Consider the following 15277-nt stretch of genomic DNA (forward strand, 5'->3'; position numbering starts at 1 on the left):
GGGGAAGTCATGCCCACAAACATTAACAGACCATTTATTTTCTATTAACAGGATTCTTCCTACCTCCTGTCCCTGGCATAGTATCTTTGAGATGTATATTTCAACTGATTACAGTATATTCTTGTGCTTATCTCTTCCCTCCCAAGACACAGAACTTCCCTTTTCCTTGAGATGTAGATTAAGCCTTTCTTTAAGACATGGATCTTCCCTTCCAATCACCAACCTAAGAATTGTGGAACCCACCTATAACCTATAAGCCCCAACTTCTACATGTCCCGCCTTTTTTGGGCCAGAACAATGGAAAATCTTTCCACTAAATGTTGTCTGTCAATCTCAAAAGCAAATAAAAGGAACCTCTGTACACGATCACCCCGAGAAAAGGCATGTATGCCTCTTTTCCGGCCTAGGTCACTCATAGTTGGCTTGGAAATAAACCGCATTAATTATTAATTTTACAGTTTTTTTTTTTCTGTCGACAGAGGAAATAAATGGGCTAACTTCAAAAAACAAAACAGAATAGCACTAACCACTTGACTCTCACACTGACCCAAGCATTAGGAAAGTAAATAAATATTTAGGTAATTTGTGTGTGTGTGTGTGCATGTGTGTGTGTATGTGTGTGTGTGGAGAGAGGTTTTTACTATAGGGCACATGCCCTCCCCAGAGAGAGAGAGAGAAACAGAGAGACAGGAAGTGAGAAATCACCTCCCCAGAGGGGATGACCATACCGCAATCCCTTCTCCTCTATTCTCCTCTCGGGATTCGGGGCATGCATGCACATGCGCCCGGTGTGAGTTTTAAGCTTCCAGGTCTTGGACTCAAACTGTGGTCGATTACGTGGGAGTCCAGTGATGTAATCATTATGTCATCTGCTGATCTCTGGGTAAATATTTCTTCAGAAAGTGACTATATTTGTAGGAGTACTTTAAATAAAAGCAAGCATATTCAATAAATAAAATAATTATAAACGATTTTCAAATGACAATTTTATCCTCCTAAGTTTATCTTACCAGAATATAATTGACAGATTTATACTTTCTAGCCAAATGGTTGTGGTGCAGCACTAACACAAGTGCCCTATAAGGCTGGAAGCCACATGACTGACTGTGGGTTTGGATCCCTGGGTTGACTTGAAAACACATCAAGCATGTGTATACAAGTACTCAAGATCCTGAGTTGCAGGAGGGGTATGGAAGGGGGGAGAAGGTCCCAGTGTGGTGATGAGACCCTATTAAGACCAAAAGGAATAAGGTACAGGTGTTGATGTTAAATAAAATTTCCAAGATAAAATGTTATGTCAAAACTAAAACAAGGCAGAGGCCTACAGATGATGTAGCAGTTACGTTGTTGGATTCTCACATGGTCGACCATGGTTCAAGTCCCAGACACAGTGGCTTGAAACTCACGCTGGGCACGTATGCATGCATGTCCAAGATCCCAGAGAACAGAGGAGAAGGGATTTCAGCATGGTTATCCTCCCTGGGGGGTGATTTCTCACTTTCTCTCTCACTGTCTCTGTTTCTCTCTGGCGAAAATACGTACCCTAAGGCAAAATAAAACAACAAAAATAAGGCAAAGAGTGATATATATTGCGCATCATCTGAGTGACAACTGGATGTGTGTTTTAGGTACAAAAGGAAAATTTCTGAAAGGACACATGAGAAATTGTTCATAGCGGCTGCTGCTGGGGAAGTAAATTGAGGGTTTACAGTGGGAGGCTAACCAGCAAAACATTTTAACTAATAGTGTGTGTGTGTGATATCTAGAAGACTATAATACATATGTACCATCTGAAAAGTAATTATAAAGCATACCAGACTTAATTATATTATGTAATAAATTTGTATCCTCTGAATAACAAAAAAGACATTTACCATATTGTTGATGATGTTGCCAGTTCAATGCTGCCAATCTTCTAGGGAAAGTTTTTTTTTTTGCCTATTTTGGTCACTAGTTAAAAAATAAGTGTATATGAACATTTTTTTCAGAGTAGGATACAGAAAGTAATAAATATTAGCTACTATTTTGACATAAAGACTTTTTTTTGCTATTTTACAGGCAGATTTAAGTATATTTTGCTTATATACATGTCAAAGTTTTAAAAGTTAATTAATTAATTATTTTATTATTCTTATTTTTTTATACATTCCATCACTATACATCATTTGTCTTGTAAAGAGAATTTACCCAACATGAAATACACCTCAGACTAGTCCGGTTGAGAATACTATATATCTTATCATCAACAGGTAATAAACCATTAGTGTGAGTACATACATTTTTTGAAACACCTTTAGAAGTTCTTGATTCAAATTTATTTAAAGTTGTTGATTTTTTTTCTTCTTCTCCTTCTTCTTCTCCCCCTTTTTTAAGTTTCTGCTAATTGGTGCATGCTCTCACTGAAGAGAGACAGTAAGAGAAAAGTGAGAAATCGCCCCCCAGGGAGAGGGCCATGCCACAATCCTTTCTCCTCCATTCTCCTCCTGGCATTTTGGGCATGTGTAGACATGTGCCAAGCATGATCTTCAAGCTGCGAGGTTGAGAGCTCAACCCACGTCATCCATGTTAAAGTCTAGTGCCCTAAGCACTACATCACCTGCTGGTCCCTAAAGTTTTTGTTTTTCACATTTGGTCAACGTGGGGGTTTTGGGTTAAATTTCATCATCAATAGATTAAATGTTGTCTTAGCTATACTGTAAAGAAAAGGACAGCATAATTTGTGAAGGAGCACCTACAACAAGCACGACAAATCCAGTGTGGTGATACTAATTGATACGTTCTTCTAAGGAATGAATGATTCCTTTTTCACAGTCACGTCGGTACTTTTCTTCACGCTTATCGTTTTCATGCATTTTCCTTAATCATCATGAATAGCACAGACTACAGACGCTCAAAGTTAAAACTCAAATTAACAATAAATGATTTTTAATATAATTATGTCTCATGAAATATTTGTGACATACTTATATTACAAAACTAATCAATTTAACTGGGCATCCTAAAAATGAATTTATACTAAAAATAATTTGCTACTTATTTATTTTTTTAGAGAGATTTCTGCTATAGGGCATGTGTGCTTGCCAGAGAGACAGAGAGAGGACAGAGAGACAGAGAGAGAGAAATCACCCCACCACCGGGGAATGGCTGTGCCGCAATCCCTTTTCCATTCTCCTCTTGGGATTCGGGCCACGTATGCACATGTGCCTAGTGTGAGTTTTAAGCCACTGGGTCCAGGACTCGAACCATAGTCAACTACATGAGAGTCCAGCGATGTAACCATTATGCCATCTGTTGGTCCCATAATTTGCTATTTATATCTGGAATTTAGATTCAGCTGGGTGCCCTATATTTTCCTTTGGTAAAATCTGGTAATTGTCATCATGAACAGCATTGAAATATAGGTGAATAATGCCAACTTCACAGTTGATGGAATTGCATGAAGGTCAGAGAGACAATTTCTCCAGTCACCTAAGTGAGAAAATGGCAACAGACATGATTTGAACACAGATCTGAGTAATAACTACCCTTGTAGTCTCAGTAACCATGGGTAATGCTGAGAAAGTGATGGTGAGGTACAGAGGCAAAAAGGGGACCTGAGGTTCGGACTAGCTGCTGCTCCTACAAACATAGTTGGGCGTTACCCATGGAGGTACTCTCTCCACCCTGGGCCACACTTCCCCAGCATGTCATCCTGGGCCACATTTTCGCAATGCACCTGTGGGTTTCTTTTGCAAGGAAGAAACAGCTCCATACCTGAATGTGGTTTGGGACTTGCTGAGACCTATCTGACGTGGCACTTGTCTTCCAAGCAGGTCATTGGGGCTGTGTTCTCAGTCAGGTTCTGCGTCTAGCCTTCCCTCCTCCAGATCTCATTGCCTAGCAGGCCACCTCCACCCAAGCTTCTTGACAAAGTGGGAAGAGGGAGGTGAATTCGAGGCCATGATACTGGGCTAGCTATCTTCTGAGACACACTAGCAGCATTTGTATTAGGATGAATACTAATACAAAGGATAGCCTGCATTCATTAATACTTGACAGTAGGAGTACAAATAGCAACTAACAGTAGGAGTACAACAGCAACTAACTTGTGATTGCATGTGAATCTTTTAGACACGTCATCACATCTTACCTTCTCTATAGGTCCCAGAGGTAAGGTACTATTATATGATACTTCATGTACAGGTTTAGGAAAGTGAGTAACTTACCAAAATCATGTTCCTACCCTTGATAGAAATATTTGTCATTTGTCATCTGTTAGGAAGCTAACCCCAGAGGCAGTGGCTGCTGTTCCTTGCAGTTCTCTAACTTCAGCAGGGAGCGTCGCACTCTCTGTTCTAATTAATCATGTGTGTCATAATGTGATATTTACTTATTTTTTTATATTTTGTTTGTTTGCTTATTGGCCAGAGGGTGTATATGTTTGCCAGAGAAAGACAGAGACAGAAGGGGGGCAAAAAAGCACCCCTCAGGCCCAGCAGATGGCATAATTGTTCCATTACTGGGCTCCCATGTTGTCGACCATGGCTCACATCCTGGACCTGGCAGCTTCAAACCCACACTGGGAACGTGTGCCTGCATGCCCCAAATCCCTAGAGAATAATGGAGGAGAGGGGACTGCAGTGTGGCCATCCCACCTGGGTGTGTGTGTGTGTGTGATTTCTCACTTTCTGTCTCTCTGCTAGTGCATGCGCCCTATAGCAAAAATCTCTCTAAAAAGGAAGAAAAAAAAAAAAAGCACTCCTCAATGGGGCATAGCCACACCACAATTTCTTCTCCTCCACTTCTCTATCCCATTGGGATTTTTTGGGTCCACACAGACATGCACCCAGCATGTTTATCAAGCTTCTGGGGCTGCAATTTGAACTGTAGTTGGACATGTAGAATCAAGCTCCCTACAGGATCTGCCCAAAAGTATGCCTTTTCTAAAACTTTTTCTTTTTTTATTTTTTGAATCAAGTTTTAAAAGAAATCATTTGATTGGTTTGCAATTACAAAATGGTCTTTTTTAAGGTGCCTTGTGGTGGGATCCAGTCACATAATCTTATGTTAGGTGGCTGTCTAACACAGGCACTGATCAGAAATGATCCAAGTTAAGTTGACCCACGTTAAATGTCTATATATTTACAACCTGGGCAACATTAAGGCTATTCTGAAGGCCTTTGGCTTTGATTGCTCAGAGAGTTTTCCAGGCCTGGTCTCCATTATTTTCATTTCACTTTAAAGCTGTCCTCCAGTTTTTAAAGTGCCCTCCCCCCTGGAGAGACTTTGTGCCTCTAGGGGTGCCCAGGATGAATGAACAAGGTCTCATTATTTGCTTTTTTACCCAGTGAGCAAAGAAAATTACTTCTGAACTGGTTCCACAGCTATTGTTACGCTTTGGCAATTAAAGCATATGACGAAACTTGTGTTCTGTCATGTTGAGGACTCTGGGAGGAGCCAATCTAATTCCTGGTCAGATCTGGAAATAATTTGTAAACATTGTGTCAGGAATACAGAGAGAAAGTAATTAGACTCACCTCTTATTTAAAAGATAAGACACTGTTAATCCAGAGCCATGGGAAAGGAAATCCAAGGAATAGGGCTGATGTTCAAAGATAATTATTGATATTAACAACAGACGTCTCAAATTTAAAACAGTAAATTTTTTAAAAGTTTGTTATTCATGATAGAGCATGCGCACATGCACAAGACAGAGAGGGAGCGATGAACACCCTCCACAAGATCTGGTCACACCATGATCCTTCCCCTCCAATTCATTGGGTCTTGGGCACTTCTGCATGGGCCTGATGTGTTTTCAGGCTAACTATGCTAGAGATTTGAACTATGGTCATCATGTGGGATCCAGACCTATAACAGTGTACTTTGAGAAAAGGTTTATGAGTGCTTTTTTTGTTTTTTCAGATTATGACTATTTGTTGTTGTCTTTTTAACTTAAAAAAATGTCTGGGAATCCATTTTAGAAAATGCTACCCAAGGGCCAGTGGGTGGCAAAGTGGTTAAAGTGCTGGACTCTCACATGGCAGATCTGCTCAAGTCCTAGAGGTTTAGAAAGTAACGCCGGGTGCATGTGCATCTGTGTCCAAAATCCCAGAATAGAGAAGGGATTGTGGCATGACCGTCCCCCTAGGGGGTGATTTCTTGCCTCCTTTCTCTGTCTCTCCGGTGAGCGCAAGTACCCTATAGCAAAAATTTCTCTCTCTAAAAAAAAAAAAAAAAAGAAAGAAAGAAAAAGAAAATGATGGTCTATATCCTTGCTATTCAATCTGTGATCCAGGATTCATATTATTTGGGAGCTTATTAGACAATCAGGCCCACAAACAGAACTACAGAATCAAAATCTGCATTTTAAAATTTCCTTGGAGCCAGCAGGTGGCATAGTGGTTAGGCACTGAACTCCCACATGGCTGACTGCAGTTCGACTTCTGGACCTGGCGGCTTGCTTTCTCACTTTCTCTCTCTCTCTCTCTCTCTCTCTCTCTCTCTCTCTCTCTCTCTCTCTCTCTCTCTCTCTCTCTCTCTCTCTGGTGAGTGAGCGTGCTCTATAGCAAATTAAAAATAATGATAATTATTATAAATAAAAATTAAATATTTCTTTAAGAAAATCCCCAGGTGATTTCTATGCAATAATCTAGACTGATAAATGATGAAACGAGCTGGGGTGGTGGCGTTTCCTATGGTTATGGATTAATGCTTGTAGGGGAACCTAGAGTGATCCTCAGGCTCATGCTGGGAGGAGGAACTCAGCAGGTGGGGCCAGCAGATGGTCTTTTCACAAAGAGCAGGGTCTGGAGAATAAGGGCAATGGTAACTCTAGCTAGGACGAAGATGTGTATCTGTGGCAGCAAAGTCTCCTTTCGCTTAGTTCATTGTACCCGGTGAGTGAAGCTGCTGAAATTAGGCAGTGAGTTCCTGCAGATTACCTGCTCTGCACGGTCTCAGACCCTGCCATCCAGAGTTCAGGAGGTTTTCAGTGCTCTGTTAAGCTTCTTCTGTGTATTGAATCACAGGTAACTTAATATTAATCAGCTATTTCCTCATTCCAAGTCCTTCTGCTTCATTTTTTCTAGACTTTCCTAAACACGTCTGGTCCACTAACAAAACCTTTCTATATTTTTCAGTGCCGCTATAGATTTTGTTCATGTGCATATGTATGCATATACAAAGGGACTTCAAAAATTTATGGAAAATGAAATTAAAGTATTTTGGTGCAAAACTATTGTGAAACCCATGGATAGTTTTTTCATCGTATGCATTTTCCATGCACTTTTTGAAGATCCCCTCATTCCTAGGTATGTGTATATATAATCATTTGAGTGCTATAATGGTTCAGAGAAAGCTGACACCTTACCTTTTCTTTTTAAAATTTATTTATTTAAATTCATTTACTATACATCATTATAGCATACAAAATGAGATTTTCCATCCAGCATACACTATACATTGACTCAATCAAGCACATATGTGTTATCGTCTACAAATAATTTTCCATTTCTTGTTTCCTGTATATTTTGCTTTTTTTCCCATCCTTGATTCCCTATCTCTCATCCTCTGCCATCTCCCACCCTCCTCCCACACTGTCTCTGGTACCTATGGTTGCTTTCTATGTCTCTTTTTCCCACATTTTATTGATTCACTAAAGATCTTAATTAATCTAAGTACTTCCAATAGCAAGCGCAGCTGATATATTCATATCCATGAACACAAATCTGACTTCAGGCATAAACCTCAGCGAGTAGAATGAACATACTATAAAGTAGCACCTAGATGGGGCCTATATAGCTTACTGCAGTCATCAAATAGGTATTTTTAATGCATTTCTTTTAATTTTAAGAAAAACAGTTTTACCTTTTTGAAGTCCAGCCAGGGGATAGATGGTGGTGCAGTGGTAAAACATGACTCGTTGTGGGGCTGACCCACATGGGTAGGTTCCGGGTTGATGTCCCTGAGTACACCAGGCATGTACTCCCTGAGTACACCAGGCATGCATATGTCTGTGATTTGGGGCTCGCCGAAGATGGAGGTGGATGGCAGCATCAACACCCTGTTGATGGAGGATCGATTCTCTCTCTCTGTCTTTCTCTGATTCTATGTCTCTTTCACTCATGGAAGAAATGAATTAAACAAATACACACGCACAAAGCCAAGTGTTAGTTAATAAAAACAACACATTTTTCTGAAATATTTCAACTCCAGACTTGGTTTTTCAGAAAAAAGATCCCTAAGTTACAGAATTGATATTTAAAATAACTTCTAGGGGCCAACAGTTGGCATAAAGTTTAAGACTCTGGACTCCAACAATGTAATGAACATTCTCCCCACAAAATTGTCGCAGAATCTGCTTTCACTTATTCCTCCTAAAGAAGGCTGCTTAGATGACTCCCAAATGAAGTTATGTGTTAATTTCTAGGCCCAGCATGAGAAAAAAAAAAAAAAAAAAAAAAAAAAAAAAAAAAAAAAAAAACCAACAAAAAAAAAAAAAAAAAAACCTAAAAAAAAAAAAAAAAAAAAAAAAAAAAACCAACAAACAAACAAAAAAAAAAACCTTAAAAAAATAAATAATAAAAATAAAAAGAGCTTCTAAATGGAAAAATGATGTACATTTTGGAAAATGTGGTATCTTTTACCTAAATTCAGTGTCCTCTTCTGTGAAGTAGAGATGTCACCAGCAGGTGACATAATGGTTACGTCACCGTGCTCCCACGTAGTCAACCGTGGTTCGAGTCCCTGGAGGCTTAAAACTCACGCCAGGTGCATGCGAGTGCGTGCCCAAGATACTGAGAGGAGAATGGAGGAGAAGGGATTGTGGCATGGCCATCCTCCCGGGGGGTGATTTCTCACTTTCTGTCACTCTGTCTCACTCTCTCTCCAGGGGGTGCATGCGCTCTATAGAAAAAAATCTCTCTAAAAACAATAACTGAGTCTGGGCATGTGTGTGTGTGTCCAAAATCCCGAGAGGAGAATGGAGGAAAAGGGAGTGCCACATAGCCATCCCCCTGGGCAGGTGTGTGTGTGTGTGTGTGTGTGTGTGTGATATCTTGCTTTTTGTCTCTCTGGCAAGTGCACAAACCCTATAGCAAAAACCTCTCTAAGTGGGAAAATTTTAAAAATGAGGACTTTATGTAGAAAGTAAAATTAATTCAAAAATTAAAAAATTAAGAAAGAAAAGGGAAAGAAAAAAAAAAGGAGGAATGACTATAGATGAATAGAAGACTTTATAAAAGGGACAGTTGTCACCACCCTTGCTTGGAAGGATTACAAGGACAGGCAGAAATTTCTGTGACCTTCACCATTCTCTGGACCCAGGGCCAACATGTGCCAATAGTGACACCAAAGTGTCTTCCCGTGGTTCTGTCTATCAAAGAAGATATTTCAAAATAATTTAGAGCAAGATCCAGTCTAGACCAATTCTCTTCGTAACAGACTCTTCCAGCTCAAGAGCTGATTCCTCCGTATCTCATCCTCCACCCAAGTTATTTACTGCGTAACTGTTGATACCTTGCAATTAGTGGCTTAATATAAGTTATTATTTGTTATGGTTCTGTGGTTTTCCTGGGCTCTTTGGGGCAGTCCCATCTTCCAGGTCAGTTGTTTAGTAATAGAACTGGTATTTGCTCTCTGTGTGTTCTGTAGCTTTACTTCTCATGTGTTCTGAACGTCATAGGCAATGACAGGAACACCTACAAAAGTCTGCTTGTTAAACCAACTCTACTGAAGAGCCATGAGTGACTTACAGGAAATTTCAACACAAGGGATAAACCTTAAATTATTTCCTAATTATAACTGTTTCTATTTTATAGATTAAGGAAAAAAAAAAGAAAAAAAAGAACTTTGGACCAGCAGATGGTGTAGTGGTTACATTGATAGACTGCCACACAGCTGACTGTGGTTTGAGTCCCCGACCCGGGGGCTCATACTGGGCAAGTGAGCATGTGTGCCCAAGATCCTGAGGGGAGAATTGAAGAGAAGGGATTGTGACGTGGCCATTCTCTCTGGGGGGGTAGGGGGGAAGGAGGAAGGGTGATTTCTCACTTTCCCTCTCCCTCCCTCTGTCTGTCTGTCTGTCTCTCTCTCTCTGTCTGGCGAGAACATGTGTCCTAAGGCAAAATCCTCTAAAAATAAAATTAAAATGATAGTTAAGCCCTTCTCTGGACACAACTAATTTCCCTGTCCTAGAGTCCACTGTCTTCAGAAAAAAGAAATACAGTTTGTTCACTATCTCACAGTAGAAGTCACATCTTATTCTTCAGAAAACTCCTTTACAGAGGGATTAAAGTTCTATTTCCAATCCCTTTCCAAGGGAAATCATAAGACAATAACTTGCCATTAAATATTTCCTGAATCTTAACGTAGAACTAGAGGAAAGCTCTTTGTCAGATTGGCCCAATCAGACTTAGGCAGTCTGTCTTGTGTTCTCTCCTTTGGGAAGCTTCTACAGGTGCGGAATGAGTATGTACCTCTTCTTTTTCCTGCAGGCTCGTAGTGAGTCTCTTTCTTGACTCACACACATCCAGTCTTTGAAAATAAACAATCAGAGATGGGTAGGGCCTAAATCTGTATGAAGGATTGAGAACCATTTTTCTTTCCTGGGTGGAGTATGTACTTCACTGCACAGAGCCAGATCCATTCCTCTATGGTTGTTCTCTTGCCCAGGAACTTATTAGTGTAAAATATGTAAATTTTAAAAATTAGACTCATTGTAGTGTCTCTCTCACTCTAGAGGGCATAACCCTGATGGCCACCCTTTAGCTGCACAGAGTCCAAACAGAGGTCTGATTGTCTATTTTTCTTTACTTTAGGAAAAATCAAGTTTTTGGACACTAGACTTTCCAGCAGAAGATGAGCAGCTCAAGGAATTATTTTCCCTCTGTCTAAAGCACAGCCCGGAGAGGCTGAGTTCAAGAGGTGTGTTTTTCTTTCTGCATATATAACCTCTATGTAGTTTATGAAAGTCATTCTTTGTGGCCATTTTTCCCCCAGGAGAAGAAACTAATCTGAGAAAAATGTGTCACATACCTTGATAGTAATCAAATGTACCTTTAGAGTTTGTCTCCTGCCCACCCCAGTGCCCTATTGCTTTTATTAGGTCAGACTCACTGGCTCCGGTCTCTGAAACAGTACCTTTAATGCCAAGTGTTGTGCTTACATTTTCAAAGCATTTTGAGATTTATTCTTTGAGAGTAGATTCCCTGCAGTTGAGCGTTAGCATGAAAGAAAGCCAAACATCGTCTCCAACTTCTAGGAGAGCTCCTAGCATACACATCTTTTACTGAGAATGTTAAAATGATCTGACTGTAAAAGAAATTAATTTTAAAACTACTCCCAAAATTTAAAAGTAGTTTAAAAACTTAACCAAATCTCCTCGGGATAATGACATGATGAAAATATGCACTGGTAACTACTTGGATGTATATATATATTTTTAAATGATTTAGTGAGTTGCAGGTCTTTTCTCCAAGAACCAGCTGTAATAAGAGTGACACTTTCTGGCACATGTGAAGTACTGCATGCTTGAGAAAGCTCTCACTGGGATTGGCCTTTGATCAAGAAGTGATCTAAATCAAACTCGTTGGCCAGAATCAGCACCATTGTGGGGGTCAAAGGTAGGGGAGAGCATTATTAGAGTTAATAATGTCCATTGTTCTCTTTTATATCATTACTGCCCACTGGCCTTTTGTAAGGAAATAGGTGTGTACATCATCTAGCACTAGAAGAATGACTGGCCAAATGCTTTCCCACCCTTCACTTCAGGTCCCAACTAAAAGGTGACTTCATAGGTCTAATATTCAATGGAGTCCTTGCAACAGTGGTCATTCCAGAACCCATTTTGGGTGCCACAAGTAACAACAGACCAGCTCATATTTGGGTGAGGCTCAAGGTAGTGGGGAGAAGAAGGACCCAAACACAATAGTGAGGTTCTTTACTTCAGAGAAGAAAAGTAGTATACAGCTATTTAAGTGCGGTAGGTTGCTAAGGCTGCCTTTACAAAGTACCACCAAATAGGTGGCTGAAACGGTAGAAATGTATGGTCTCACAGTTCTGGAGGCCGGAAGCCGCTGATCAAGGTGTGGGCCAGGCTGGTTCCTTCAGAGGGTTGTGCAGGAGAATACATTCCAGGTCTTTTACTAGCTTCTGGTGGTTTGCTAGACGTCTTTAGTGCTTCTTGGCTTGTATGTGTACCATCATGATTCCTGCCTTCATGTTCAGATGGTGTTCTCCCTGTGTCTTTCTGTCTGTCTCTTCGCAAGGCATACCGTTATAAGGATACCAATCATATTGGATTAGAGGCCCACCTTTTCTCAGCATGACCTCATCTTATTTAATTATGCCCTCCATGACCCTCCAAATATGGTCACATTCAGAAGTACTAGAGGTCAAGACTAACACATATGAATTTTAGAGGTGACACATTTAACCCATGACATGAAAGACTTTGTCTTTTAATCTCTCCTCTGATAAATAATAGCTGTAAACATTGCATACAGGTTTCATGCTTAGAGAACAGATAGGTCAATGGTCGTACCGAGGAGACTATTAGAAGTAAGTCAGGGCACAAACCGGCAGTAGACTTTGATACCTAGAGCAGCAGAGGTCCTTGACTGCTGCTTGCCGTGCAACCTGGCCGCACTATCACTGACAGCCTAGATCTTGGGACTCCCCAGACTGAATGAGTCAGACCTGGGCAAATTGCATGATGAGGATGAGAATAGATTCAGGATTTATGACTGCTCCCTGTGGGTAGGAGATGGCTTCATGAGGAGATGGGTAACATTGATCTAGGGAGACCATGCTCCATCCAGGCTCTTTGGGATGAGGATGCACAGGAGAAGACCCCTGTTATGTGCAGGTGCCTTCAGCCTTGGATGCTGTCCCTGCAGGACTTTGGCAAAGTCCTAGTTAGCAAACACTTAGACCTTTTTCAAGGTGTAAATACCTTCAAATATTTTCCTAACCGCTCAAAGAAGACATTTATATAATAAGAGTCTTGATCAGATGGAAGAAATTGGAAGGTCAAGGAAAGAGAAATGTGTCTCTAATAGAAAAGGGACATTATGTGGTTAAGAAGACTATTGAGTGAATGGTGAGAAATGCAGCCAGCAGTGACCCAATAGGAACAGTGCAGAAAACCATCTGATCCCCTGCGCTCAAGACAGAAGACACTCTAACACTGAAACATAGATCTGCTTGTGTGCAGGCCTTAATGGAAGTTGACATCTGAGTTAAAATTACAAAGTGAGTCTGGCTTGGAATACATGTCCACCATTTCCTAGGACCTTCATTTGTAAAAAGAGGGGTAGGTGACTCTCTAAATAGGAGCTATTTGTTTTTTCACTCATAAAAGAAAATAAGACTTCTGAAAATTTCAGATTCCTCACATTTAAAATTAAAAAAGATTTCAGGGGAAAAAGAGTCACTGAATGTTAGAAAAAATATTTTTGAGAAAGTATTAATCAAATGAGCACCATACTCATTAAAAAATAACAACAGGGCCAGCTCTGTGATCTGGTGGTTAAGGTAGCTGGATCCTATATGGCCAAACAGATGGTTTGAGTCCCAGACCTGGCAGCTTGTAAAAACACACTAGGCGTGTGTGCCCAAAATTGTGACAGAGTGGAGAAATAGAGAAGGGATTTCAGCATGACCATGGTCTGCTGGGTGATTCTTTATCCTTCTCCCTCTCTCTCTGGCAAATGCATGTGCTGTATGGCACAATTTTTTTTAAATAATAAATTAAAAAATTAAAAACAACAGCAAAATTTTTAAAATATAGTGAAAATCATTTCTGACATTTTAGTCTTTTTCTTTTTCTTTTCTTTTAATTGCCAGAGAGACAGAAAGCAACCCCAATGTGGTAAGGTCACACCTCAATTCTTTTTTCTCCATTTCTCCATTCTGTCAGGATTTGCGGTATTCATGTACGTGTATCAGTGTGTTTTTCTTTTCTTTTTTTATGGAGAGGTTTTTGCTATAGCGTACGTGCACTCGCCAGAAAGACAGAGAGAGAAGGAAGGAAAGAAATCAACCCCCAGGGGTGATGGCCATGCCATAATCCCTTCTCTGTTCTCCTCTTGGGATCTTGGGCATGCACACACATGTGCCCGGAGTGAGTTTAAGCCATGGGATCCAGGACTCAAACCGCAGTCGACTATGTGGGAGTCCAGCAACATAGCCATTACGCCAACTACTGGTCCCAATCAGTGTGTATTTCAAGCTTCTGTGGCAGAGATGTGAACCATGGTCAGGCATGTGGAGTCTAGCTCCCTTAACCACTGCACTAGGATGCCAGCCCAAGTTTTATTTTCAAAGAAGGATGTTCAGTTCATACTTGTTTGTTCAAAGCAGGGGAGTTAGCTTGACAAACACGTACCGGCAGTTGTGGGTAATAAACAAAGGGTAATACAAGATATATTTTAGATTGAACATCTAGGAAGTATTGTCAATAAAAGTATTGTCAATAAAAGCATTGCTGTTTGAACAGTTCTCCCAATATATTTCCTCAAAGCAGACACTACATTTCCAAATCAAATTTTACACAATTACAAAACTTAATTCTTAGAGAAGTTCTTAGGAAACTTCTAGTGTCCTTTTGCAAATGAAGAAAAAGACTCAAGAAAAGAGAAGGGCATGGCCAACATTCTGCCTCTAATTGGTGGTCGCCTTTTGTTTCTCTCCATAGAGGTTTCTAAATGTTAAATGATAATAAAAACACTATCAAGAAAAAATAAATGCAGATTGTTGGTCCCCACCCCAGGGTTTCTGGTTCAGTAAGTGTGGCGTGAGATCAGAGGATTTGCATTCCAGGCAATGCTGACACTGCTGGTCTAGAGATGACAAGTGAGAAGCCAAAGAAAATGCAAATTCAAAAAACCAAAAGCTTTAGATTGTTCATTGTATTGAATAAGCTCCTTGGGTTATAAGGACAGAAACTGGTAAGTTAACTGAATTAACCAAAGACTATTGTGAAGATATAGACTATTGTATAAATTTAAGGTATTGTGATGCCATAGGTAGACATTTTCAAAAGGCAGAGAGTGAACACAAAGCAAGACCACAGTGGAAAAACAGGTACTGCCACTCAGCCAGGCAGGTGGCATGGGAGTTAAAGGCACTGGACTCCCATATGGCTGACTATGGTTCAAGTCCTGGACCTGGTGGTTTGCTTCTCACTCTCCCCACCCCCGTCTTTCTCTGATCAAATTGGAAAATAATATCATAGTAAATAAAGTTAAATAAAATAATTCTTTTTTAAAAAAGAAAAATGATTTGTCCTAATGAAATG

At 40.2% G+C, this 15277-nt stretch overlaps 1 long non-coding RNA gene across 1 annotated transcript in view; it reads left to right on the plus strand.

The window, feature by feature from the left end:
* Nucleotides 1-15277, plus strand: part of LOC114009714 (uncharacterized) — a 45093-nt gene that overhangs the window by 25117 nt on the left and 4699 nt on the right. The window contains exon 2 of the long non-coding RNA XR_003551096.1: nt 10797-10902. This is a non-coding gene — a long non-coding RNA (uncharacterized LOC114009714). The remainder of the gene's footprint in view (nt 1-10796; nt 10903-15277) is intronic.

This window comes from Tupaia chinensis, unplaced genomic scaffold (genome assembly GCF_000334495.1).
Source record: "Tupaia chinensis unplaced genomic scaffold, TupChi_1.0 Scaffold000606_1, whole genome shotgun sequence".
Classification (NCBI taxonomy): domain Eukaryota; kingdom Metazoa; phylum Chordata; class Mammalia; order Scandentia; family Tupaiidae; genus Tupaia; species Tupaia belangeri.